Source organism: Trachypithecus francoisi, unplaced genomic scaffold, assembly GCF_009764315.1.
Source record: "Trachypithecus francoisi isolate TF-2019V2 unplaced genomic scaffold, Tfra_2.0 Lachesis_group1, whole genome shotgun sequence".
Classification (NCBI taxonomy): Eukaryota; Metazoa; Chordata; class Mammalia; order Primates; family Cercopithecidae; genus Trachypithecus; species Trachypithecus francoisi.
In genome coordinates this window covers 50,881,529-50,908,592 of record NW_022681454.1, presented here as the reverse complement: position 1 = coordinate 50,908,592, position 27,064 = coordinate 50,881,529, and the positions used below count along the sequence as shown (strand labels likewise).

The 27,064-nt window shown below is 38.7% G+C and overlaps 1 long non-coding RNA gene across 3 annotated transcripts; it reads right to left on the bottom strand.

Annotated features, from left to right (window-relative positions):
* Nucleotides 1-11,034: 11,034 nt before the first annotated feature.
* LOC117085397 lies at nt 11,035-25,729 on the bottom strand. 3 transcript variants are annotated; one of them, XR_004437941.1, is made up of 3 exons: nt 25,715-25,729; nt 14,868-14,986; nt 11,035-12,246 (listed from the first exon to the last, which is right to left on the bottom strand). It is a non-coding gene; the product is annotated as an uncharacterized LOC117085397 (long non-coding RNA). The 3 variants fall into 3 exon arrangements; XR_004437940.1 differs by lacking the exon at nt 25,715-25,729 and adding an exon at nt 24,923-24,964; XR_004437939.1 differs by lacking the exon at nt 25,715-25,729 and adding an exon at nt 24,789-24,833.
* Nucleotides 25,730-27,064: the final 1,335 nt, after the last annotated feature.

Below are 27,064 nucleotides of genomic sequence, written 5' to 3'. Positions count from 1 at the left end.
CATCCCACTACTGGGTATATACCCAAAGGATTATAAATTACTCTACTACAAAGACACATGCACACGTATGTTTATTGCGGCACTATTCACAATAGCAAAGACTTGGAATCAACCCAAATGTCCATCTGTGACAGACTGGATTAAGAAAATGTGGCACATATACACCATGGAATACTATGCAGCCATCAAAAAGGATGAGTTTGCATCCTTTGTAGGGACATGGATGCAGCTGGAAACCATCATTCTTAGCAAACTATCACAAGAAGAGAAACCAAACACCGCATGTTCTCACTCATAGGTGGGAACTGAACAATGAGATCACTTGGACTCGGGAAGGGGAACATCACACACTGGGGCCTATCATGGGGAGGGGGGAGGAGGGAGGGATTGCATTGGGGAGTTATACATGATATAAACGTCATGCACATGTACCCTAGAACTTAAAGTATAATAAAAAAAAAAAAAAAGAAAGAAAGAAAGAAGAAAGAAAGAAAAGAAAGAAAAAGAAAGAAAAGAAAAGAAAGAAAGAAAGAAAGAAAGAAAGAAGAAAGAAAGAAAGAAAGAAAAAAAAACTGGAGTAAAGCCTACTTTGGGAATTCTGTATTGTTGTCTACTTCAAGACTGACTTTTGTTGATTGGTTGGCAATCTGAATGACTTACATTTTAAACAACTAAAATAAATTACAGGTTGGATGCAGTGGCTCACACCTGTAAGCCCAAAATTTGGGAGGCTGAGGCGAGAGTATCCCTTGAGTCTGGGAGTTTGAGACCAGCCTGGGCAACATAGTGAAACTCAATCTCTACAAAAAAATGTAAAAATTAGGCAGGCATGGTTGTGCATACCTGTAGTCCCAGCTACTCAGGAGATTGAGGAGGGGGGCATTAATTGAGCCCAGGAGGTCAAGGCTGCAGTGAGCAATGATCATGCCACTGCACTCCAGTCTGGCCAACAGAGCATGACCCTGTCTCAAAAAAAAATATATATATATGTTTTAAAAATGTTTACACAAAGCAAATCAAGAATAATTAAAATAAATTGACATTGATTCAATGAAGAGAAAATAAAATTACTATATTGTTTTTCCCCTGTGAAGTATTTCCCTGCCCTTTCAAGGTTTTTTAAGAATACCAAAATTATCAAAATGAGCAAGAGGTTATAATTTATATGACCCATGCACAACACTAAAAGATTTCCATGGTACCACTGGGACAGATTTGGAAGCCAGCATTGAAGTGGTTACAAGTGCACTGAAAATCTGTATTTGAAAAGTTCTAATGGTTTCCAGAATCAGAGTTTTCACAAGTAAACTCTTGCCCTATAGACAAATTAGATTTTAAATGAATAACTAGTAATAATACATGAAGTAGTCACATGAATATTATCAAACACTATTGACTATACACATCAAATGTAGAAGTAAATGAGGAAAAATGGTGACTTCATCAAAGCTTATTGTGAATTTCAATTTTCTTCATATTTGGTTAAGGTGTAAGTGGCTTGAGGAATAACAGTAAGTTCTACTTCAAGCTTATTCTCAGGACTTCTTGAGTCTGTATTGAGAAAGAAAAAGACAAACTCATGAAGGTCACCCTCTGGCAACATCTCCCTATCTTCTTAAATAAATTTCACCAGTGACTAGAAGTAATATTGAATGGCTTGGTCTTAATAAGAAATTCAAAGAATATTCTTCTTTTGATTAACTAAAAAGGAACAAGGAATTTTCTGCCATAGTGATACTCACCATGCAACATCTAGAAGCAGCCACATTCACCAAGACACAGAAGCCTGGAGAATGAGGGTCAAGGCTGCACCTGTTGCAATGTCTACTTGACTTCCTACTCCCATTTAGGGTGCTGGCCCATAAAATGGCAGTTGCTATGGGACTGACAGACAGGAGCAGAGTAATCCAGGAGGTACATGGACAGTCTTAACTAAGAATGTGACTATTAGGAGCTTAGTGGTAGGGCTTGGATACCTAAAAATCAAGTTGCTACTAGGCTAGATGCCCTGGGAAATGGTCAAGTCAACTACAATAATAATTGGAGTGTCTACTATCTGACAGACTCTTTGCAAACATTACTAATACAACAACTCCACAAGATCAGAATGATTGTTCCCATCTTGCAAATTAGAAAACTGAAGGCCAAGAAATTAAGACATTTACCAAGTACATGTAGTTAGTACAGTGCAGAAAAAGCAAAATCCAAATAGGCCAGTCTGACATCCAAGTCCATGTACCAGACTTCCTCACAAACCCACTTACCTGAAGCATAGAGCTGCAAACGTATCTTTATGCATCCATGCAAACTTTTTATACACTTGGATCTGTTTTACGTGTACAGTCTTTAGAAACAAAAACACAGAAATCATCTAAGATGGTGGTCATATTTTACATAGCACATATCAAGACATTATCTGAGAAATTATTTTGTGTCACTTTCCAGATGTCATATCCAATCTGTATGATATAATGTAGATTACACCGCAATGGAATTTTTGATATTGTTCATAGAACAAGAAGAAGGAAATTTTAAATCATTCCAGAAAATAAAGGATAGATAAATAAATAACTATGAGACAGAGTCCCTACTTATAAGATACTTTCACACAGAGGGGGCAAGGCATTAAAAAAATTAAATTAAAAAAATACTAAATAGCATATAAGTCAGCTAGCTTTCAACTGCACTTAACATAAGAGCCAATTAAATGTAGCAATTAACATAAGAGCCAATTAAACTAAGGTGCTGCATTTACAATTCTAGCAACACGGATGACTAAGTACTATGGCTAACACTATCATTGTAAACAATAGACAATACCGAATAACATATTTTTAGTCTTCTAAATGACAAGCTGAGAATTCCAGTTAGTAATAAATATTCAGAGCAAAAACACTGGGTAGAAATGGTGCCCACAGAGGAAGAACACAGAAGCTGCCTTTTACCTTGAGGGATTCACTGAACTGTATGAAGTTGAGCCATGAGAGTTTCAAGTCCTCACAGGCTGATTTGGCTTGGCTTTGTGTCCCCACACAAATCTCATGTCGAATTGGAGGAGGGGTCTGGTGGGAAGTGATTAAATCATGGGGGTGGATTTCCCCTTTGCTGTTCTCGTGATAGTGAGTGAGTTCTCACAAGATCCGATGGTTTAAAAGTGTGTGGCACTTTCCCCCTTGTTCTCTCTCTCTCTCCTGCCACCATGTGAAGAAGGTCCTTGCTTTCCCTTCACCTTCTGCCATGATTGTAAGTCTTCTGAGGCCTCCCAGTCATGCTTTCTGTAAACCTGTGGAACCTCTTTTCTTCATAAATTACCCGGTCCCCCGTAATTCTTTATAGCAGTGTGAGAATGGACTAACACACAGGTCATAGAGGATAGAAGTCAAAGCCATCCCAAGAGGTGAGGCACATAAAAGATGGTCCCACACAGAGCAGGAACTGCCTATCCCCAAAGAAACTACACCCTCAAAATTCATGTGGATTAAAAAACAAAACCAGGTATCTGAAAGGGAAATTTCAATCCTGGTGTCAAATATCAACCTAAGAATTTTTGTATCTACCAGTTGGCCCTCAAAGCAGCCCAAATTCCTACCTAAAAAATTCAACTTCACTCAGAATTTAAAATAGCTCCAGGTTGATGATATCTGCAGTTACCTGATACAAGGGCAAATCCTCCCTGATGTAGGCTACCTTTGGCCTAAGCTAAAAGGAATGATCACAGATAAGTTCAAAAAAAAATGAGTTCATAATACAAACAAAAGAGACACAGAACACATACAGGAACAACATATGCTAGAGGCAGAAATAGCAGTCGGCAGATTCAGACCTGCAAGACTTCAGGTATTAGAATATCCTGATGCATCTTGCTATAGGTATAATACACCATAGTATAATATAACATAAAGAATAAATGAAGGTATCAAAAATATGAGTAAGAGCACCACACTATAAAAATCTCCAACTAGATTTGAAAAAAATGTATCATAGTTGACAAAAGAATTAGTGAACTAGAAGATGAATCTGAAAAAAAGTATCCAGAATAGAAAACAGAGTCAAAAAGATGAAAAATATGAAATAAAATTGAGTCATGGAAGAAAGAATGAAAAGGACTAAAAATAAACCTCTAATAGGAGGGCTTTTTTAAGGTAGAGAAGAGAGAGTAGAGGCAATATTTGAAGATATAATAGCTAAGAATTTTCCAGAACTGATAAAAAGATACCAATCCATAGATTCAAGAATTCCAATGAATTTCAAACAAGATATATAAAACACAGCTAAACAAAATATATTGAAACTGTAGAACAGAAAAGAAAAAGAAAAGTTTTTTTAAAAAACACCCTAATGAAAGGCAGAGAAATGGCAATTAGACTGAGCTGACTGCTCAACAGCAATAATGTGGACAAGAAGACAATGGATTGATAACCAAAGTGGCAAATGCAGACTATAAACACAATAATAAAAAGGGCTTGTGTGGTAAAGAAAAACAGCAATGATATCATATAAGTTAAGCGGACAGAAAGCAGTGAAATGTTCTAACATCATTATGTTGTCTAAAGGAAAGTAAAGATATTGGCTAATTTTAGACTTAGGTGACTTAAATATACATATTTATGTTACGTGTTGAATTGTGTCCACCAAAAAGATATGTTCAAGTCCTAACTTCTAATACCCATGAATGTGACCTTATTTGGAAATAGGGTCTTTGCAGATGTTGAGATGAGGTTGTACTGAGTTGCGATGGGCTCTAATCCAGTGACTGGTACCTTTAAAAGAAGAGAGAAATTTGGACACACGGACAGGGAGAGAATGTCATTTGGTGATGGAGGTAGAGACTGGAGTGATACGTCTACTCATTTGATCAAATGAGTTGATAAAATGTATCAACTCATTTTATTATGAGTCTAGCAAAACCTTGATTCCAAAACTTGTCGAGGGCAGAAGGACAAAAGAAATTATGGCCCAGTATTTCTCAGGGACACAAATGCAAATATCCTAAGGAAAATATTGGTGAACAATAAAACAATGCATAAAAAAGAAAATATATTACAAACAAGTTGGTTTTACCCCAGGAATGAAAACTTAGTATAACATTAGAAAATCAGAAAATACAATTTACCACATTAAAAATTAATGGAAAGAATTATACAATTACCTCAACAGATGCAGAAAAAGTATTTGATAAATCTCATAACAACTTTTAGCAAACTAGAAATTCTTAACCTAGTAGAGAATATCTACAAAAATTTGACCCCAGCAATACCATTACCCGGTATATACCCAAAGAAATATAAATCATTCTATTACAAAGATAATGCACACACATGTTCATTCTGGCACTATTTACACTAGCAAAGACATGGAATCAATCCAAATGCCCAACAATGATAGACTGGATAAAGAAAATGTGGCACACATACACCATGGAATACTATGCAGCCATAAAAAGGAACAAGATCATGTCCTTTGCAAGGACATGGATGGAGCTGGAAGCCATTATCCTCAGCAAACTAACACAGTAACAGAAAAACCAAACACCACATGTTGTCGCTTATAAGTGGGAGCTGAACAATGAGAACACATGGACACAGGGAGGGGAACAACACACACTGGGACCTTTGGGGGATGAGGTAAAGGGAGGGAGAGTATTAGGAAAAATAGTTAATAGTTAATGTATGCTAGGCTTAATACCTAGGTGACGGGTTGATGGGTGCAGCAAACCACCACGGCACATGTTTACCTATGTAAGAAATCTGCACATCCTGCACATGCACCCTGGAACTTAAAAATAAAGAATATCTATAAAAATCTATAGCAAACTTTACACTTAATGATAAAACACTGAAAGTGGCCAAGCATAATGATTCATGCCTGTAATCCCAGCACTTTGGGAGGCTGAGGTGAGCGGATCACTTGAGATCAGGAGTTTGAGACCAGCCTGGCAAACATGGTGAAACCCTGTCTCTACTGAAAATACAAAAATTAGCCAGGCGTGGTGGCGTGTGCCTATTAGTCCCAGCTACTCAGGAGGCTGAGACACGAGAATCATTTGAACCCAGGAGACAGCAGTTGCAGTGAACCAAGATTACGCCACTGCATTCCAGCCTAGGCGACAGAGCAAGACTGCCTAAAAAAAAAAAGAAAGAAAAAAACCACCAAAAGCATTCACTGTAAGGTTAGGAACAAGACAAGAGCACCTGTACTTCTACTCTTATTCAACATTGGTTGGGTATCCTAACCAGTGTAGTAATGCAAGAAAAACAAATAAAGAATCAAAAGGAAGAAACAAACAGTCCTGTTTACAGATGATGTAACTATCTATGTAAAAGATTGAATAACCGATAAGAGAGTTAACAAAAGAGTTAATAATAATTAATAAGAGAGTTTAGCAAAGTTGAACAACACGAAATCAAGGTATAAAAATCTATTGCATTTCCATTCACTATCAACAAAAAGGAAATATTTAATGAATACATACCATATATAATAGCACCAAAACATATAAAGTCCCTAATAATAAACCTATTAGAAGATGAGCAATACCTTTCTGATAAAACTATAAAACTTCATTTAAAAAAAAGAAGGCTAAATATCATAATGACAGATTAGAAAATGTTAATTCTCAGGCTGGGCACGGTGGTTTACGCCTGTAATCCCAGCACTTTGGGAAGCCAGGGTGGGCAGATCACAAGGTCAGGAGTTCAAGATCAGCCTGACCAACATGGTGAAACCCCATCTCTACTAAAAATGTAAAAATTAGCCCGACGTGGTGGTGTGCACCTGTAATCCCAGCTACTAGGGAGGCTGAGGCAGGAGAATCGCTTGAACCCAGGAGGCAGAGGTTGCAGTGAGCCAAGATCACACCACTGCATTCCAGCCTGGGTAACAGAGTGAGACTCTGTCTCAGGAAAAAAAAAAAAAGTTAATTATCATCACACCAATCCACAGTTTGAATGTAATGCTAATCAAATTCCCAAAAGATACTCTTTTTTAGATCTTGACAGCATGATTCTAAAAAAATATGGAAGAGCAAAGGGCTAAGAATAGCCAAGAAAGCAATAAAGAAAAACAAATTGGAGGTGAAGGGGCTTATCTTACCAGATATCAAAAATTATTACAAGGCTTTAAGATACTGGTATTGGTGCAGGGATAGACAGTTCTCACACATATGGAAACCTGATATGATGGAGCTGGTACAATAGATCACTGAAGAGGACAGACACCAATAAATACTCCTAGGATAATTGGTTAACTGTATCAAAAAAATAATAAAAGCTGCACAAAGTGGTGTGCACCTGTAGTCACAGCTACTCAAGAAACTGAGGCAGGAAGATCACTTGAGTCCAGGAGTTCAAAGGAAGCCTGGGCAATGTAACAAGACCTCGCCTCAAATAATAATCATAGTAATAATAATAAATTGGACCTCTTTCCTCATACCAATTCCAGGTGGATTATAGATTTAACTGTGAAAGACAAAATTATAAAACTGTTAGAAGATAATGTGTATTCAAAGTAAGGATTTATTTAACAAGACACAAAAAGTAGAAGCCATAAAGGAAAACAATAAATTTGAGTAACTTAAAATTAAGAAATTCTATCAACAAAAGGCAAAATAAAATGAGTCAAAAATTAAGTCTTCACTGAAAGATCTGTGTAGGTCACATAATTATTAAAGAATTCACATCTAAAATACATAAAGAACTTCTAAAAATAAATAGAACTTCTAAAAAAATTCACAGAATCCAATAGAAAAAAAAATAGGAAAAAAACAGGCAAAAAAATTGAGTATTTCAGAGAAGAAAGCCAAATAGCTAATGAACATACAAAAATATAATCATATATATACAAATTAAAATTTCAGTGAAATATTTCACAAAAATATATTGTCAAAAATTTTAAAGTCAGACAGCAAGGATTCTCAAGGATGTAGAACAAGAGAACACTTATTTCCATGGAAAGACGATAAATAAATATAAGCATTTTGGGAATCACTTCATCCTTAGCAGGGTTGAAAAGTACCTTCCCGAAGCCCAGCAATTCCATCTTTAGAGAAGGCTTCCTTGCTCTGAATCAGAGTTGACTGGGCCAGGGGGTGACAGGCTCCAGGGCTATCACTGCTCAGGCCCTGCCCAGTCACCCCAAGGGACAGAGGAAATCAGTATGTCCACACCCCTGTAACCCATTTGCAGCACAGCAATGTGCAAAGCACATCACTCGAGAAATGCTGCCCTAGAAAAACACTCTTACATGTTCAACACAGGAAATAAGAGACTGCCAGTCACAGTGGTGCAAGCCTGTCATCCCAGCACTTTGGAAGATCAAGATAGGAGGATCGCTTCAGCTCAGCAGTTTGAGATCAGTCTAGGCAATGTGGCAAAACCTATCTCTATGAAAAATACAAAAATTAGCTGGGCACAGTGGTGTGTGCCGGTAGTCCCAGCTGCCTGGAAGGCTGAGGTGGGAGGATTGCTTGAGCCCGGCAAGTTGAGGCTGCAGTGAGCCAAGATCATATGGATAACCAGACCCTGGAAAGAAGAGAGGGAGGGAGGGAGGAAGAGAGAGAGAGAGGGAGAGAAAGGGAGGGAGAGAGGGCAAAGGAAGGAAGGGAGGAAGAGAAAAGAGAAAGAAAGAGAGGTAAGAAAGAGGGGAAAAAGAAAGAAAGGAAACGAAACGAAAGGAAGAAAGAAAAAGAAAGAGAGAGAGAAAGAAAGAAACAAAGAGAGAGAGAGAGAAAGAAAGAAAGAAAGAGAAAGAAAGAAAGAAAGAAAGAAAGAAAGAAAGAAAGAAAAGAAAGAAAAGAAAGAGGGAAAGAAAGAAAAGCAAGCGAACAAACAGTAGTTTGTGCCTGTAATCCCAGCACTTTGGGAGGCCGAAGCAGGAGAATCACTTGACCCAGGAGTTTGAGAGCAGCCTGCGCAACATAGCAAGACTCTGTCTCTATTTTTTTTAATTTGAAAAATAAAAATAATAATAATTTAAAATTAAAGAAGAATAGTCAGGAGTCGTGGTGCTCTCCTGTAGCTACTCAGGAGTCTGAGGTGGGAGGATTGGCTTGAACTCAAGAGTTTGATGCTGCAGTGAGCTATGATCATGCCACTGCACCTTAGTCTGGGCAACAGAGCAAGATCTTGACTCTAAAAAAAACAGAGAGAAAGAGAGGGAGAAATACAGAAAGAACAGAAAACTCTAGAAACAGTCAAAATATCCATTAACAGTAGAATAGTCATGTAGCAGAATATAGCAGTAAAAGCAAATAAATTGCAATAACAACATGAATGGATCTGAGGAACATAATGTCCTGCATAAACAAGTTAAAAAAGAAATATGCAATATGAAACCATGTGTACAATATTGAAGACCAGGCAAAAGTAAGTAATATACTTTTAAGAATACAAATACATGTGGTTAAAAAATTTTAAAAACAAACTGAAAACACACACACACACAAAGCCAGAGAATGATGTATACAAATTTTACAGGGATGGAAATTTTGTTAGGGGAAGCAGGAGCTTCCATCCCCTTATTACCTTCAATACCCATTATTGCCTTTGGGAGACCACAAGGGTAATGGCAATATTATTTTCTTATGCTAGGCTTTGTGTGAATGGGTGTTCACATATTGTTATTCTCTGTATGTTATAGATTTAATGCTACTTAATGCTTAATATAAATTATTAATAAAACTCCACAAAGTATTTATGATGGCTCTACTAAAAAGCTCAGGGTTAGGCTGGATCCAGAGCTGGTTCTTCAGTGGCACAATTACATCCTCCAGGACCAAGATCTTCTCCACTCTTCTGCTCACTTTGTAATCCTCAATTTATGAAAGTCTTTCCTTCTGCTCACAAATTGAACACAGAACTTCCAAATGTTACAAAACCCCAGGAATATACCCAGCAAAGGAGGAGGGTCTCCATCCATGCATTTATTAGTGAGACAACCCTTCTACAGAAGACGTCCCCTCAGTGCCACGGACCAGGATTTGGGGCACGTGTCCATTCCTAAATGAATCCTAGGCAGAGAATACTGGATCATCGTGACTGGCTTAGACCACTGATTCTCAAAGTTTGGTCCCTGGGCCATCAGCATCAGCATTCCCTCAAAACTTGATAGAAATGCCCTACCAAGACATATGGAATTAGATATTCTGGGGGTACAGATCAGCAGCCTGTGTTTTAATACATTCCCCAAGTGAATCTCATGCATACTAGAGTTTGAGAACACTGGCTTAGGCTTAGACTAATTCAAACTTCAACTCTGAAGCTAGAGATATAATCACATTCTTGAGGACACAGGATGGAAAGTGAACACCTAATCAAATGTGGGGCTGTCACGGGAAAGAAAGACGTTTGCCACAGAGTCTCCCTGATGAATCCTTCAGGACATCAGAGAAGGGTTAGAAGCCTCAAGCAAAGTGAAATGTGACTTGGCTCAGCAGGATGAGAAAAGTTCATAGGAACGGGAAGGAAGGGCATATCAAAAAGTAGAAAGAAAATGAGAAAGAAAGTCGCTATAGTTCCTTTAGCCCAGAGCCACTTAACTAATTGGGATTCATTTGTTGCAGATAAAGTAAAAATTCATTTCCCCAAATGTCAATCTAATAATATAAAAGCCCCCAACACCTTCTTTTTCAATTATAAATATGCCTAAAGGGGAATTGTAATGTTAAAGTACCACAGTGTGAACAAAGCAACTAATTCCCCTGTGGTTATTTTTCATATTTAGATGAACTTAGTGAGACTCTGCATTACCCACATCAGAATTTATCTGTACACCTAAATCATCACTATTTTCCTCAAATATGTTCTAACAACAATATCTGGGGTCATATTTTTAACTACTTTGAGAGTTTTCTAATGTGAATAAGAAATGAATATCAAAAGGTGGCAAATAAATGAGTTAAAGACAAATAACAGACCAGAGGTAATATCTGCAACATGTAGAATAGGAAAGTTAACATTCATAATATATACAAAGATCCTACAAATAAGAAAGAAAAAGAAACAAAATTCAATTAAAAAATGAGAAAAGATGTAAACAGGTCATCAATTTATTCATTCACTCAACTATTCATTTTTTTAAATTCCATATCATTTGCATCCTGGCTCTACCCTTCCTAGTTGTGTGACCTGGGACAGTCTGTTTAATTTCTCTATGGCTCAGTTTTCCCACCAACCATAAGCAAGTAATAATAGTACCAACTTCATAGGGTCTTTGTAAGTATCAAAACACTAAATATATGCAAAGCACAAGAAGCCTCAGAAATGCTATTTATCAAGTTATTATCTTATATATTATAAGACAGCCACTCTTCTAGGCATGGCAATTCTCAAAAGAAGAAAAATAAATAGTCAGAAAATAGCAAACAATGCTTACTATCAACAGTATGCACAGGTTTGTGGGGATATAGCATTCCCATGCTTCATCAGTGTAAACTCAGAGCAAAGATTGTGGAACAAGTGAATAGCATCAACTTTAAATGCACATACAACATGATGCCAGAATGCTACCTATAGGACTTTACTTGAGGGTACTCAAAAAAGCATGAAAGTGTTTATCACCATATTTTTATAACAGAAAAGAATACTGGAAATATCCTAAATGTCCATATACGGGGACTGGTAAAAGAAATATGGTACATTTAAATTATGGGAAATCCATTTTAAAAATAAGATAGATGTATATATACTGATATGAAGACATCCTCAAGATATAATATTAAGTTTTTCAAATGAGTGTAACATGATCCTTTTGTGAATATCTTAAAGAATTTACACATATATTGCATACATATATTGCATATGCATGAACATGTCTTAAGAAAGAAAATGTCACTGTGGGAAAAAGAACTAAAGATCAGGGATGGTGGAGAGTTATTTCCATTTTTATTTTTTATACTACTGGAATTTTTCTATAGCTATTCTTTTTAATGTGGTGAGATTATGAGTTGTCTTTTTTCTTCTTTATTTTTTCAGCATTTTTTAAACCTAATACTTAAAAAAACACAGGTGCTTATTATCTCACAATTTTTAAGGGTCAGAAATTCAAGTGGCTTATTAGGATGGCAGGATGCTTCTAGCTCAGGATCTTTCATGAGGCTGCAGTCTCAGCTGAAGGCTTGGTTGGGGCCAGAAGACTTGATTGCAAGGTCACCCATGAGTCCATCAGTCAGAGGCCTCAGTTCTTCACCAAGTGGGCCTTTTCATAGGTCTGCTCACAATATCACAGATGGTTTTCCCCAGAGCAAGTGATCTAAGAGAGAGAGCAAGAGAACAAGTAGGAAGCCACAGTGGCTTTTATGAAATGGCCTCTGAAGTTATATTCCATCACTTCTGCTTTATTCTATTCAGTAGAAGTGAACAGTATCCATGAGTTTGCAGACATTTCAAAACCACAGATGACAGAAGAGGAATATTTATGAGTTAAATACAGAAAGAAAGAGAAGTAGGACTTGATGTATTGAAGATTTGTGAAAAGAACACTAGCCTTCAATCAGGAGAGCTGGGGTTTATTTCACCACATACAGCAAGTACTTAATAGATGTTTGGGGCTAGGCACAGTGGCTCATGCCTGTAATCCTAGCACTTTGGGAGGCAGAGGCAGGCAGGTCACTTGAGGTCAGGAGCTCGAGACCAGCCTAGCCAACATGGTGAAACCCTGTCTCCACTAAAAGTACAAAAATGTGTAGTCCCAACTAATTGGGAGGCTGAGGCAGGAGAATCACTTGAACCTGGGAGGCAGAGGTTGCAGTGAGCCGAGATCGTGCCACTGCACTCCAGCCTGGGCGACAGACTGAGACTCTGCCTCAAAAATAAATAAATAAAATAAAATAAAATAAAATAAAATAAAAATAAAGAAATAAGTGTTTAGTAACTGTTCATTAAATGAATGAATGTAGAAATTACAGCTTTTCTGAGACTGTTTTCAGGTTTTTGGCTATGTGCATAGGAGCAGTTACCACATTACAAAGGCTCTCCAGAGGGTTGGGTGGGATAATGGGTATCAGAGGTCTTTGTAAATTTAACATCTGTAGCCAAATTTTGCAAGGACACAAATTTGGCCTGAGAAAGGAGGAAGAGGCTCTGGCATACTGCAGTCCTTGCCCATGCCAAGTGTCTTTTCTGCCTGGCAGGGTCCCAGAACCTGGGGCAGCACTCTGATTCCGGCTCCCCATCTGAACTCTATCTCAGCCCAGTCCCAACTCCTTGCAATGTCTTACTTCCAGTTGTTACTAAAAATCTGATCCATTTTATTTTATGACAGCACCAAACTCATTGGTCTTCCCTATCTTGATAAATAAGAACTCGATTTTTCCCATCACTCAGGCCAAAACTTGGAGTCATTCCCAACATCTCTCTCTATATCACTCCTCACATCCAATTGATCAGTTAATCCTTCTAACTATATCCAGCATCCAGCTTGTCACCACTTCTATCACTACCATGCTATCCAAGCAGTTCCCCACCCTCCCCCCAACCAAACATGTCTCCTCATACACCAACATGATTTCTCTCTAAAGAGAAATCTCTTTTCAACAAGCCATTTGCCTGGATCTAACATCCAAGTCTGGATATAATTTCTGACCCTACCACTAGCATCATTTTGCAACATTTTCCACAGATTATATAATCTAATATCATATGATGAGTAGGCGTGATGCATGCCTGGTGGCACCACACTGCAGCTATGTCATGACAACCAGTCTGTGAGCATATTTGTCTCCTGCATCACAAGACCCAGGCCTGACTAGGGTCTACCATGGCAAGCAACATCTGGAACTACTAAGCTGTATGTGACAGGAAGGGGAGACTCCATCAAACGTTGAAGTTTATAAAACAGAAGAAGTGAGTATACATGATCCTCTATGATATCACACCATTGAATTAACTTATCCTGGAATGGCCAGACTTCTTGTCTCCGATAATAAAACTCTTATTGCTTAAACCATTTATTAGTTTTTTCTGTTGCAGCTAAAAACATCCTTCATCCTTATCAATACATCTGCTATTAGTAAGTGTTCATTAAACGAACAGCTAAAACTAGAAAGGATTATGGCAATTTTTTAAAAATCAAATACAACCAGTCAGTTAAAATACAAAAATAAAACTATTCCAGAAACACAATAGAGAAATAGAATACATGATGCTACTAAAAATCTCAGATTAGATAGTTATTAATATTAAATCTAAAGTTCCTGACTCCAGAGGAAAAGAAAAAGAAGATCAACATTTTAGGAGAGAAAAACCTTTTCCTGATACTAATCCTATGCAAAATCTACCATGAGAAGATAAGGGATACAGAATAACGTAATAGAGGTAGTGTTTCTGTGGCAAAGATTGTTCATGCTTGCCAAATATCCACATGTTCCATATCCTAGACCCCATGAATCCCAGTGGGATCATGTCACTAATTCTTAACAATGGAATGTGAGCAAAAGTGATGTATCGTTTGTGATCCAGGAAGGATGCACTTCTCCACACCTTCTGTATCTCCTGTCCATACAGCTGGAAACAAAATGCTCTCAAGATGACAGTTTCCAAATAAAAGCAACTTGGATCCCTGAGTTGTCACTTGACGGAAAGCCAAGCAGGAGACCAACCCAATCTATATCAGATTGTGATATTAAAAAGAAACAAATCTTGTTGTGGTAAGCCACTAAAATTTTCAGGTTTATCTGTTCCACTGAATAGCTCAGCTTAGCCTGGCTACTACAGTATCCATCAATAACTTTACACTCTACTTAAGATTTTGGAATCAAGAATGCCATTTGAAAGAGACAGATGGTGGAGGTTTAATTCTTTTAAGTTGAACACATCCTTCATTTTCATAACAACCCTCAGTTCCTCTTCCAAACACAACACAGAAATGCATACCATGATTTGGTATCCTCTTGAGTCCAGTAAGCATCCTATCTCTCTAAGAGCTGTCCTTTCTCAGGGAACTCTTGTTCACACCCATTCTGTTTCATCCTCTCAATGCAGCATTTAAGAAGCTGAAAACAAAGGAAGACAAGGATAAGTTTAAAACACCAACTTAGTGATGGTAACAAAAAGAACATCACTGAAAGGTTATATATATATTGGGACAGTCGTCTTTTTTCAGCACTAAAAATCCTATCAATTGTGTCATTTCAAGTGCTCTGGAATTCAGTAATCTACTACTATAAAAAGTGTGCCAAACCAAAAATATCTGAGATCTCCAAATGAGGACTTTCTTGACTAGAAAATCCTAGGCACCTACATCATCTCAAATGTATAAAAATAAACTGTGAAAGAGTAAAACACTCAGGGAGGAAGGCAAATACTTGTATTTTATCATTTCAGGTGCCAATCTGTAGATTTTTCTACCTCTGTCTTTCTGAGTATAACGCATGGATCCGAGTTTCCCTGAGCTGCTCCAGCACTCAACCTGGGGATGTTTCACACTGAGTCATCCTTCCTATTAGGCTGCTTAGGGAGGGAATTACTGGGATTCCCAATGTAATCTGAGCACCCTTTAGTGCCACTTATACCGAAGATGCTACATCCCAAAATGATAACTAATTTCCTGTGTGGACCCTGAATCTCTCCTCCTACTCTAAGTTTTTATCATTAAGTTCCTGCTTTTGACTTTATAGGATCTATTCTTTGGTCCCTATTTCAAGCTATTGTTCCTAAGATTATTCTTACTAGTCCTGCCCCCCTCCAAAATAGCCTGGTCCGTAAAGTTGGTGCCTATGACCAAGTATGTTTAATAATACTGAGTATTTGTCATATATCAATAATAAATATATGATGTTTTGCCATTTAAGGTAGTGGTCACCAACCTCCAGGCCACAGACCAGTACCAGTCCGTGGCCTGTTAGGAACCGGGCTGCTCAGCAGGAGGTGAGTGGCAAGTGAGTGAGCAAAGCTTCATCTGTATTTACAGCTGCTCCCCATGGCTCCCATTACTGCCTGAGCTCCGTCTCCTGTCAGAGCAGCAGCAGCATTAGATTCTCATAGGAGCACAGCCTTATTGTGAACTGCGCATGCGAGGGATCTAGATTGCACACTCCTTACGAGAATCTAATACCTGATGGTCTGTCACTGTCTCCCATCACCCCCAGATGGGGCCGTCTAGTTACAGGAAACAAGCTCAGGGCTCCTACTGATTCTACATTATGGTGAGTGGTATAATTATATCATTTTATATTACAATGTAATAATAATAGAAATAAAGTGCATGATAAATATAATGCACTTGAATCATCCCAAAACCATCTCCCTGCACCCTACCTCCCCAGTCCATGGAAAAATTGTCTTCCACAAAACCGGTCTCTGGTACCAAAAAATCAGTGGTCTCTGGACCACTGATTTAAGGAATCAAAGAAAAAATGATTTCTAAAAGTTAATAAACTTTTTTGTTAGAGACTGAAGCTACAAAGTATAAAGTCAGTTCGTTTTAAAGGATATTCTAGACATAATGATCAGGCCATAAGCTAATTGGTTTTCCTACAGAATCTTTAAATTGTCACAACCACACTTTAAGGTAGGTACTATTAGCCCTACTCTGTAAAAGGGGAAACTGAAAACTAAAGAAGTTAAGTAACTTGTCCAGAGTTTCCAGCCTAAGAAGTGGCAGAGTCACTGCTGTCTGACACTATTTAATTTAAGGAATCAAATGTTCCAAGTTATAATGGGTTTCAATAAATTATTATATTGTCCAGAGGCAAGCCAATGAAAGTGCTTAATGGGTTGACAGAGCACAGGATGTTCCTATACTATCTAGAGCCTCCCAGGATTAGGGGGTGGAACAGTACCTGCTCGAGAGAGACGTGTGTGTGTGTGTGTGTGCGTGTGTTGTGTGTGTGTGTGTGTGTGTGTGTGGTGTGTGTGTGTGTGTGTGTGTGTGTGATGGTGGAAGCGAGGAAGAAGGTTTAGCCAGGAAGGCGTTACCCATGTCAGTCCATAAATGAGCAGCTAGGATATAAAAGCAGAACCTAAAGGTAATTTTTTCCATCAGTAAATCAAGAAGGACAAATCTACACTTCAGAACTTTTGTCATCAGCCAAAGTTTAGGGAAGCTAATCTAAGAGCTGAGGGCATGCACAAAGGAATCCTACTCATGTGATGCCTGGACTGCTAGGACTGGGGTTGGGAGAAGAGGGTCAGAAGGGCTTTTTAAAGGAGTTTCCTCGGCTGCTGACCATTCTCAGTGCTGGACAGATCCAGCCTCCCTTCCCGTATTCCCATACTCTCCCTCCAGAATCAGAGTTAAATCAATCTGATCTTTGGCAGGTTCTTTACTGTTTTAAATCCACACTGCGGTGTCTTCAGAATAAGGAGGAAAGTTAAGGTTCCAGTTCTTTGCACAGGTAGGAAAAGGGGGAAAGATCTAAACTAAAATACTCTATTTGGTCCAAGAAAAATATACTCACACACTCATTTACTTAAGCAATATGTGATGTTATAAACTAGATTGAACATCAATTCTCAAATCATACATTGAATAAGAGCACCCTCATCAGGCCACAACTAATTTATTGAGTTATAGTAACTGTGCTAAACTACCATTTGACTTCCAAAACGAGAAAGTGATGCAATAATAAGCAAAAGTTGCAGAGGCATATGCCAACTGTCTCAAAATTGTCCCCCAAAGTCATCTTACCCAATTATCATTTAATAAAGGCAATTGCTAGACAATGTTATTTGTATTCACAGGGAAAAGAACATTAAGGTCAAAATGTTTTTGTTGAAGCTCTACCACTAACTGTGGGACCTTCACAAGTTGATGAACCTCTGTTAGCCTCCATTTACTCAGCTCTAAAATGGGCATAACCTTATTAAGTCTGCCTTACTAGGATCAAATAAGATACATTTCAAAGTCCTATGAAGTAAAATATAAAGCACCTAATAAAACAATTATAAATTCAGGTATTATCAGTATTATTTTTACTGAATATGATATAGCATAAAGAATCACCTCATTTTGTTCACATCACAAAAATAACCCTTGACAAAAAAGACATTTGTTATTTCTGTTATAGGTATCCACATTCTTTAAAAAGTGAATAAAGTATTTAATTACCAAAAAAAAAAAAGCACTGGCTGTGCAGAGGATCTTATAAAGATGTGCAGTTCAGACTCATGTCTTAAATGATCTACTTTTTAACTCCTTGGTAAGGCTCTGAATCATTTAAATTAGAGGAGAGTATCAACAAAGATTGATTTCAGTACCACAGGTAGGGCACTGTTTTAAGCTTTCAAAGAAATACACTAATTTTTTATGTAGATCTTACATCCTAGGAGATACCTGAAAAAGTCACCTACTACACAGAGTAAGTTTCCCTTACAGCTCCTGTCTCAGAGAAAGATCTCAAAGGATAAAATCTGTTAATTATAGTGACCCCTAGAAAGTGTAGTTAAAGGTAGAACCATCATGTCTGTATTGTTAGAAAGTTTTAAATAAACACATGGTGTTTTGAGGAATCAAACAAAAATGACTTGTAATGCTAATAGACATATTTTAAAGAATGAAGCCAGAAAGTATAAAGTCAAAGGCTTAGGTTCCAAGAACATTCTGGAGACAATCATGTGCAGCCTGAAGCAAGTCTTCAGACTCCTGCACTTGCATTTCACCTCTCAGAAATTTGCAAAACTATTTACCTTGCCATTATGACTTTAGTGCTCTCCTGCATAGTTTTAAGTGAAACATCTAAATTTTTATTGTAAATATAATTAATTTAAAAGGATAATTTTTGGTGTGCTGTAAGTATTGGTGTCTTAACATGTATACAATTGAATCTAAATATAGCAATTTGAGACTCATTATTACTCATTAAAAAAACAAGCTCTTGGCCAGGCGCAGTGGCTCACGCCTGTAATCCCAGCACTTTGGGAGGCCGAGGCGGGCAGATCACTTGAGGCTGGGAGTCCAAGACCAGCCTGGCCAACGTGGTGAAACCCAATCTCTACTAAAAATACAAAAATTAGGCTGGGCACAGTGGCTCACACCTGTAATCCCAGCACTTTGGGAGGCTGAGGCGGGTGGATCACAAGGTCCGGTGTTCGAGACCAGCCTGATCAACATGGTGAAACCCCATTTCTACTAAAAATACAAAAATTAGCTGGGCTTCACGGCGTACGCCTATAATCCCAGCTACTCAGGAAGCTGAGGCAGGAAAAATAGCTTGAACCTGGGAGGTGGAGGTTGCAGTGAGCCAAGATCACACCACTGCACTCCAGTCGGCAACAGAGCGAGACTCCATCTCAAAAATAAATACATACATACATACATACATACATATTAGCTGGGAGTGGTGGCACATGCCTGTAATCCCAGCTACTCAGGAGGATGAGGCGGGATAATTACTTCAACTCAGGAAGCAGAGGTTGCAGTGAGCCAAGATCATGCCACTGCACTCCAACCTGGGCAACAGAGCAAGACTCCCTCTCGAAGAAAAAAAAAATAGCTCTTCTTTAAAAGTTGAAAATTCTTCGTTTTTCTCCTTTAACTCTGAACCAGTTAGGGTTCAGTACAAGAAACAGAAACCACTCAAGGCATTTTAAGCAAAAAGAGATTTAATATAGAGAATTGGGTTTTTACAAAATCACCAGAGCGAGTTCTAAGTAGGTTTCCAAAAGTCCAGCATAGGCAAATCCACAGAGACAGAAAGTAGATAAGTGGTTGCCTAGGGATGGGGGCAGAGGATGGGAGATGGGGGTTATGAGTGTGATGGGGGAGATGAGGAGTGACTGCTAAAAGAGTATGTAGTTTTATTGGAACACAGGCCTGTTCGTTCATTTATGTATTGCCTGTGGCCGCATTCAAACTGCAATGGGAGAGCTGAGTAATTACAACAGAGACTGTATGACCCTCAAAGCCTAAAGTGTGTACTATTTTGTCCTTTAAGAAAAAGTTTGCCAGCTGGGTGCAGTGGCTTATGCCTGTAATCCCAGCACTTTGGGAGGTAGAGGCAGGTGGATCATCTGAGGTCAGGAGTTTGAGACCAGCCTGGCCAACATGGAGAAACCCCGTCTCTACTAAAAATACAAAAAAATTAGCCAGGTGTGGTGGTGGGCGCCTGTAATCCTAGCTACTCAGGAGGCTGAGGCAGGAGAATCGCTTGAACCCGACAGGCAGAGGTTGCAGTAAGCTGAGATCGCGCCATTGCACTCCAGCCTGGGTGACAAAAGCAAGACTCCTCAAAAACATAGAAGAGTTTGCCAACCCCAGCTTTTATTCAAAGATGCAATGTTGAACTGTCAGGAATAAATATGTAACTTTTCACCTTCTCTTCCTTGAAATAAAGCTAAAGGAGCACCCAGGGCACAGAATGAGATGCTGGGGAAAGCAAGTCCTCACCAAGCTGTTTCTCACTAAGAACTGTAAAAATTCAGAATGGTTCACCTTGTAGATGGGTACCCAGCGTGCTTCTTACTTTAAATATTCTAATCTATGATAGATAAACAATAGTTTTATTTTCAAATGGTAATATTTATATTATGCCAGAAATCACATCCTTTGCAAAATCTTATGATGACAAATTTTAGATGTCAACTTTAAGATGTATGTGGAATACACAGCTATTTTTGTGTCTGTTTTTTCCAAAATGTTTGAAGAGAGCATGCAAGCAAAAATGTTGAAAGATCGCTGGCTGAAAGAAGAAAGCCCATCTTTCATTTTGGCAAGAGTTTCAGGTGGATGTATAACCTCCCTCCACTCCAACTAGAATTGCTCTAACGATTAGCTATGCTTTTTTGTAATTTATTAAGGTACCTGGTGTTTTTGTTCATTTGCTGTATCACCTTATAGAAGTTTGCAGAAGTAAAGCTCTACATACAAGCTATTTGGGTATGGACACACAAGTGAAAAGGAAACTAACATCTACTGAGCATCCACCACTTGCGAGACCCTCTACATAAATTATCTTATTAATTCCTCGCAATTTTACTTGGAGGTACATGTCATTATTATGTTAATCTCATGTCATAGCCTAAAAAAGATACTACATGATTTTAAGTAATGTACTCAAAACCATATAACTAGTAAACAACAGAACTAGCACAGAAACCCAAGACTGACACTAAAGCCCATACACCTTCCATTCTCTGCTCTGCCTAATTCAACTTTCTGATACCTCAGTTCTACATAGACATGTATCTGAGTCCAAGACAAGCAAGTACTCTAGAACCTATGATGGTACTACTTAGTCCCTAATAGTCCCTGACACTTAGCTCCCCTATAATTATTTTTTTTAATTTAGAAAAAAAGATGTTTTTAGACAGAGTCCCGCTGTTGCCCAGGCTGAAGTGCAGTGGCATGATCACAGCTCACTGCAGCCTCGACCTCCCAGGCTTAAACAATCCCCTCATTTCAGCCTCCCGAGTTGCTGGGTTTACAGACACGCCATCACACCTGGCTAATTTTTGGGTTTTTAGTGGAGATGGGGTTTCACCATGTTGCCCAGGCTGATCTCAAACTCCTGGGCTCAAGCGATTTGCCCACCTCAGTCTCCCAAAGGGCTGGGATTACAAGTGTGAGCCACTGCACCAAGCCTGAAAAAAATTTTTTGATAGAGACAGAGTCTTGCTATGTTTCCCAGGCTGGTCTCAAACTTCAGGGCTCAAACAATCCTCCCATCTTGGCCTCCCAAAGTGCTAGGCTTACAGGCAGAGCCACTGCACCTGGCAAGTTCCCCATAATCATTGTTTGGAAAAATATTCAAACCACCTAACTACTAGTAGGTCACCAGCACCAGCCACTCCAAACAAAACCCAATCTAAAGATGGGGACAGGGCCATCTGTGTTTACCCGTTGACCATCAACCCTGCCTAAAAGCATAGCATCTTCCAAAAAGCTGAAAAGGATGAACTTGCCCAACCATCTCATTGCTTCCAGATAATGATGCTAAAGACTTAGAGACTAATGCCCTACCAAATGTCACACCATCAGTGGCTGGCTAGGCCAAAATAGAATCTCCTGTATTTTGATGATTGATTGATAAGTTGGTGAATTAGTGACACACTCCGCCTTCTTTTAGAATCTAAAAGGACTACAGGTAGCTTCTTAAACACAATCTCCAGGGCTGGAGCATGGGCAATTGAAAGTTCAGAACAGATCCATGAATACCTGTTAAATGGTTCCAGTCCTGATATCTGTCCCACTTTTCTTCCCTTTGTACCTCATCATCCACTGTTTGCATTCTACCAGTGGAGAACAGTGCATGTAAAACTATACTCGAATCACCTGGGGATCATCCTTGTTAAATTTCAGTCTGTTTCGGTAGGTGTGGAGTGAAGACCAAGATTCCCCATGTTTTTAACAAGCTCCCAAGTGATGCCAATGTTGCTGACCACACTTTGTTTATTGTTTATTGTTTTGGAGGTTTTATTGAGACAGGGTCTCGCTCTATTGCCCAGGCTGGAGTGCAATGGCATGATCATGGCTCACTACAGCCTCGACCTCCCAGGCTCAATCAATCCTCCTACTTCAGGTGTGCACCACCGTGCCTGGCTAATTTTTCCTTTTTTTTTTTTTTTTTTGTAGAGACAGGGTTTTGCCATATTGCCCATGCTGATCTTGAACTCCCAGCATACTTTCAGTGGGAAGGACTTACATAACATTGTAAGAGTAGTGTTATTTCATACAAGAACTTTTCTAATTTTAAAAGGAGAAAAAAAAGATTAAATAGTGCTAAGGAATACCCAAATTAAGATAATCTCTGAAATCTATATTTCTGAGCACTGAACTCTAAGCAGTAAGCAAGTAGCTTCATTAATGTGTTGGGAAATAGAATTATCACTACTCCTTAAAAAACATTAAACACATTTAAAACTTATTACATAAACACACCTACCCTGGATTACACTATCTTTTGTACTTTAGTAAAAGTAATAATGCTGATGAGAATACCTATTTAAAACACATGCTGCATTTTTCTCCTGGCTTAGAATTCATAAGATTCTATTTCTCTTTTACTTGGCTCATTACTCTTCACACTATCTGAAAACAATTCTACCACCAAGTGGACAATCTAAAATTAGCTTATATGATGTTCAACTTTCTCCATTTCTATTCTCCAGCTTCACAGGTTAGCGAAGGGTTCTTGATTTGGCCTAGTTAATAGACCCCAGCAAGACTCAACTATTTGAAGACTGAGAGCCTCAAAAGATAAGCCAGATTAAAAAATCATTTTCCAGTACCATTTAAACCATGGTATCTAACACTGCTGATAAAGATGTGTAACAGTAGATAAATATTTCCTCCATGGACACTAATGACTAGAACACAACACTAAAGCAGTTTTCTGACATATTAACTCAAGGCATATGTTAATTCACAGCCACAGACCTCGTATAATGAAAGCAACATGATATTCACTGCTTTTATCTTGAGTTTTTTAAATTCTATACCTAATTCAAAAACAGAAACAAGCAACATTACAGAGAAGAATAACACAGTGAGAACACCAGTGCCCTTCCACTATGGAGAGTGTGTTTGCCCCACCCCTTGACTCTAGCCCAGTCATGTAATTTACTTTGGCCAATAGGATGTTAGCAGATGTGACATCAGCACACACTTGGAAAGAGCTTGCTGATTGAGCTTATTTGGTCTTGCATCTCTGTTATCACCATGAGAACATGCCCTGCATAGTCTTCTGGAGGATGACAGGCACATGGAACAAAACTATGCTGCCCCAGTAGCCCCAGCCAATGGCCAACTGACCCCCAAATATATAGGCAAACCCAAGCAAGATCAGATGAGCTGCTTAACTGACCCTCCACTGAACTCAAGCACTTGAGCAATAAACTTTATTTTTTATGCACTAAGGGTTTGTGGTTGTTTGTTATACAGTATCATTGTGGCAACAGATAGCTGACACAAAGTTAGATATAACGTTTCATTGGTGAAATGAGTGATGTTCTTGATGTGTAGTTAGCTTAACAAATTGTGCAGACACTTCTGCCCTTTGATGAATGGGATATAAGAATCAGCCAAGACTAGCAGCTTAACGTCTTTAGAGTTGACTCTAGAAATAGAAATGCATTCAATGCTATGATTCCCCCTACCTACATCAAAACAAAGAATTTGATTGCCTCACCCAACTGGAAGCCTAGCTGATCCTGCTGCTTTCACAATATTTTTGCATTGGCATTAGATTGAATCTTTCATGCAAGCATCTTGCTCAGAAACCCAAAAGGAGAGAGAATGAGGACTTCACTGTGCTTATATGAACTGGCTATATAATTGTTTTTGTGCTTGTAGAACAATAGATATTTGTATCTGAGGCAAAATTTGATTCAAAGCTAGGTTATATCAAAAAATAGCTCTGGGTAGCAAGGTTGTAGCAAAGGAGATACAGCTTCCATCCACCTCTAATGATCAGAGGTACCAACATTTACTGAGAGAATCTGTCTATTGACAATAGCCAAATTGGCTTAGGTCAGTTTGCAAAACAGAATACTTTCACATCTGACACAACAGGAATTGTATCTTATTAATGGTAGGACCTTGCAAATGCTAAATTTGTTGAAATAGATTTTATTGAATCCATATGAATCGCTTTAATTTTTTTTTTTTTTTTTTTTTTTTTTTTTTTTTTTTTTTTTTTTTTTTTTGAGACGGAGTCTCGCTCTGTCCCCCGGACTGGAGTGCAGTGGCCAGATCTCAGCTCACTGCAAGCTCTGCCTCCTGGGTTTACGCCATTCTCCTGCCTCAGCCTCCCGAGTAGCTGGGACTACAGGCGCCAGCCACCTCGCCCGGCTAGTTTTTGTATTTTTAGTAGAGACGGGGTTTCAGCGTATTAGCCAGGATGGTCTCGATCTCCTGACCTCGTGATCCGCCCGTCTCGGCCTCCCAAAGTGCTGGGATTACAGGCTTGAGCCACCGCGCCCGGCCGAATCGCTTTAATTTTAAAGATAAGGAAGTGAAACCTAAGAAGGTTAAGGGAAATTCTCAAACTCACATCAGAAATGTAGTAGCGAGATCCGGCCACTGCACTCCAGCCCGGGCGACAGAGCGAGACTCCGTCTCAAAAAAAAAAAAAAAAGAAAGAAAGAAAGAAATGTAGTAGCAGATTTAGGTCTCAAATCCAGTTTCCCAAATACATAAATAATTATTTGGTCAGGTACGGTGGCTCACACCTATAATACCAGCACTTTGGGAGGCTGAAGCATGAGGACTGTTGAAGGTCTGGAGTTCGAGACTAGCCTGGACAACATAGCAAGACCCAATCTCTACTAAAAATTTAAAAATTAGCCAAGTGTGGTGATACACACCTATAGTCCCAGGTATTCAGGAAGCTGAGGTGGGAGGATCATTTGAGCCCAGGAGTTCAAGGCTGCAGTGAACTATGATCACACAATTGCACTCCAGTCTAAGCAATAAAGTGAGACTATGTCTCTAAAGAATAATAATTCTTATTATTCTTATTTGACTTCCTGTTACTTTTTCATTCAATTTTGTTGGTATTTTCTAAGAACCAGCATTTAGTTTTGTTGATTTTTTTTTTTTGTCTTTTTGAGACGGAGTCTTGCTCTGTTGCCAGGCTGGAGTGCAGTGCTGCGATCTCGGCTCACTGCAACCTCTGCCTCCTGGGTCCAAACTATTCCTGCCTCAGCCTCCTGAGTAGCTGTGACTACAGGCGTGCACCACCATGCTCAGCTAATTTTCTTTTTTTTTTTTTTTTTTTTTTTTTTTGCGTTTTAGTAGAGATGGGGTTTCACCGTGTTGGTCAGGATGGTCTCAATCTCCTGACCTTGTGATCCACCCGCCTTAGCCTCCCAAAGTGCTAGGATTACAGGTGTGAGCCACCATCCCTGGGCTTTGTTGATTTTCTTTATGGTTTTTCTATTTTCTATTTCATTATCGCCACTCTAGTTTTTTTCTTTCTGTTTATGTTGGGTTTCATTTGTTGTTCTTTTTCTTTTTTTTTTTTTTTGGAAATGTAGTCTCACACTGTCACCCAGGCTGGAGTGCAGTAGAGACCTTGGCTTTCTGCAACTTCTGCCTCCCTCCCAGGTTCAAGCAATTCTCCTGTCTCAGCCTCCCAAGGAGCTGAGATTACAGGCACGCACCACCACACCTGGCTAATTTTTGTATTTTTAGTAGAGAGGGGGTTTCACCATGTTGGCCAGGCTGGTCTCAAACTCCTGACCTCAAGTGATCCACCCACCTCAGCCTCCCAAAGTGCTGGGATTACAAGCATGAGCCACCGCACCCGGCCTTGTTCTTCTTTTTCTACTTTAAGATGGAAGATGAGATTGTAGATTTGATATCTTTTAAAAAAAAAAAAAAACTTTACTGAGCTATAACTTACATATCATACAATTCACCTATTTAGAGTATACAACAGATTTAATTCACAGATATGTGCAACCATCACCAATTTTAGAACAGTTTCATCACTTCAAAAAAGGTGACATGTCTTTTAGTTATAACCCTCCCTTGGGGCTGCTATCTCTCCTGCAGCCCAAAGCAATCACTATTCTGCATTCTGTCTTCATATATTTTCCTATTCTGGACTTTCTTATAAATAAAATCATGTAATATGTAGACTTTTGTGACTGGATTCTTTCACTTACCATATTTTGAAGGTTTATGCAAATTGTAGCATTTATCTGTACTTTATTTCATTTTATGGTTCAATAATGTTCCATTATAGTATGTAGTACATTTTATTTATCCATTTGTCAGCTGATAGACATTTGGGTTGTTTCTATCTTTCAGCTACTATGAATAATGCTGTCACAAAAATTCACATACAAGAACATACAATCTTAAAATTTATATGGAACCACCAAGGACCCTGAATAGCCAAACCAGTCCTGAGCAAAAAGAACAAAGCTGTAGGCATCATACTACCTGACTTCAAGATATGCTACAAAACTATAATAATCAAAATGGCATGGTACTGGCATAAAAACAGACACACAGACCAATGGAACAGAATAGAGAGCCCAGAAATAAATCCAAATATTTACAGTCAACTGATTTTCAACAAAAGCAACAAGAACATACTTTGGGGAAAGAACAGTCTCTTTAACAAATAGAGCTGAGAAAACTAGATATCCAGATGCAGAGAAATGAAACTAGACCCCTATTTCTC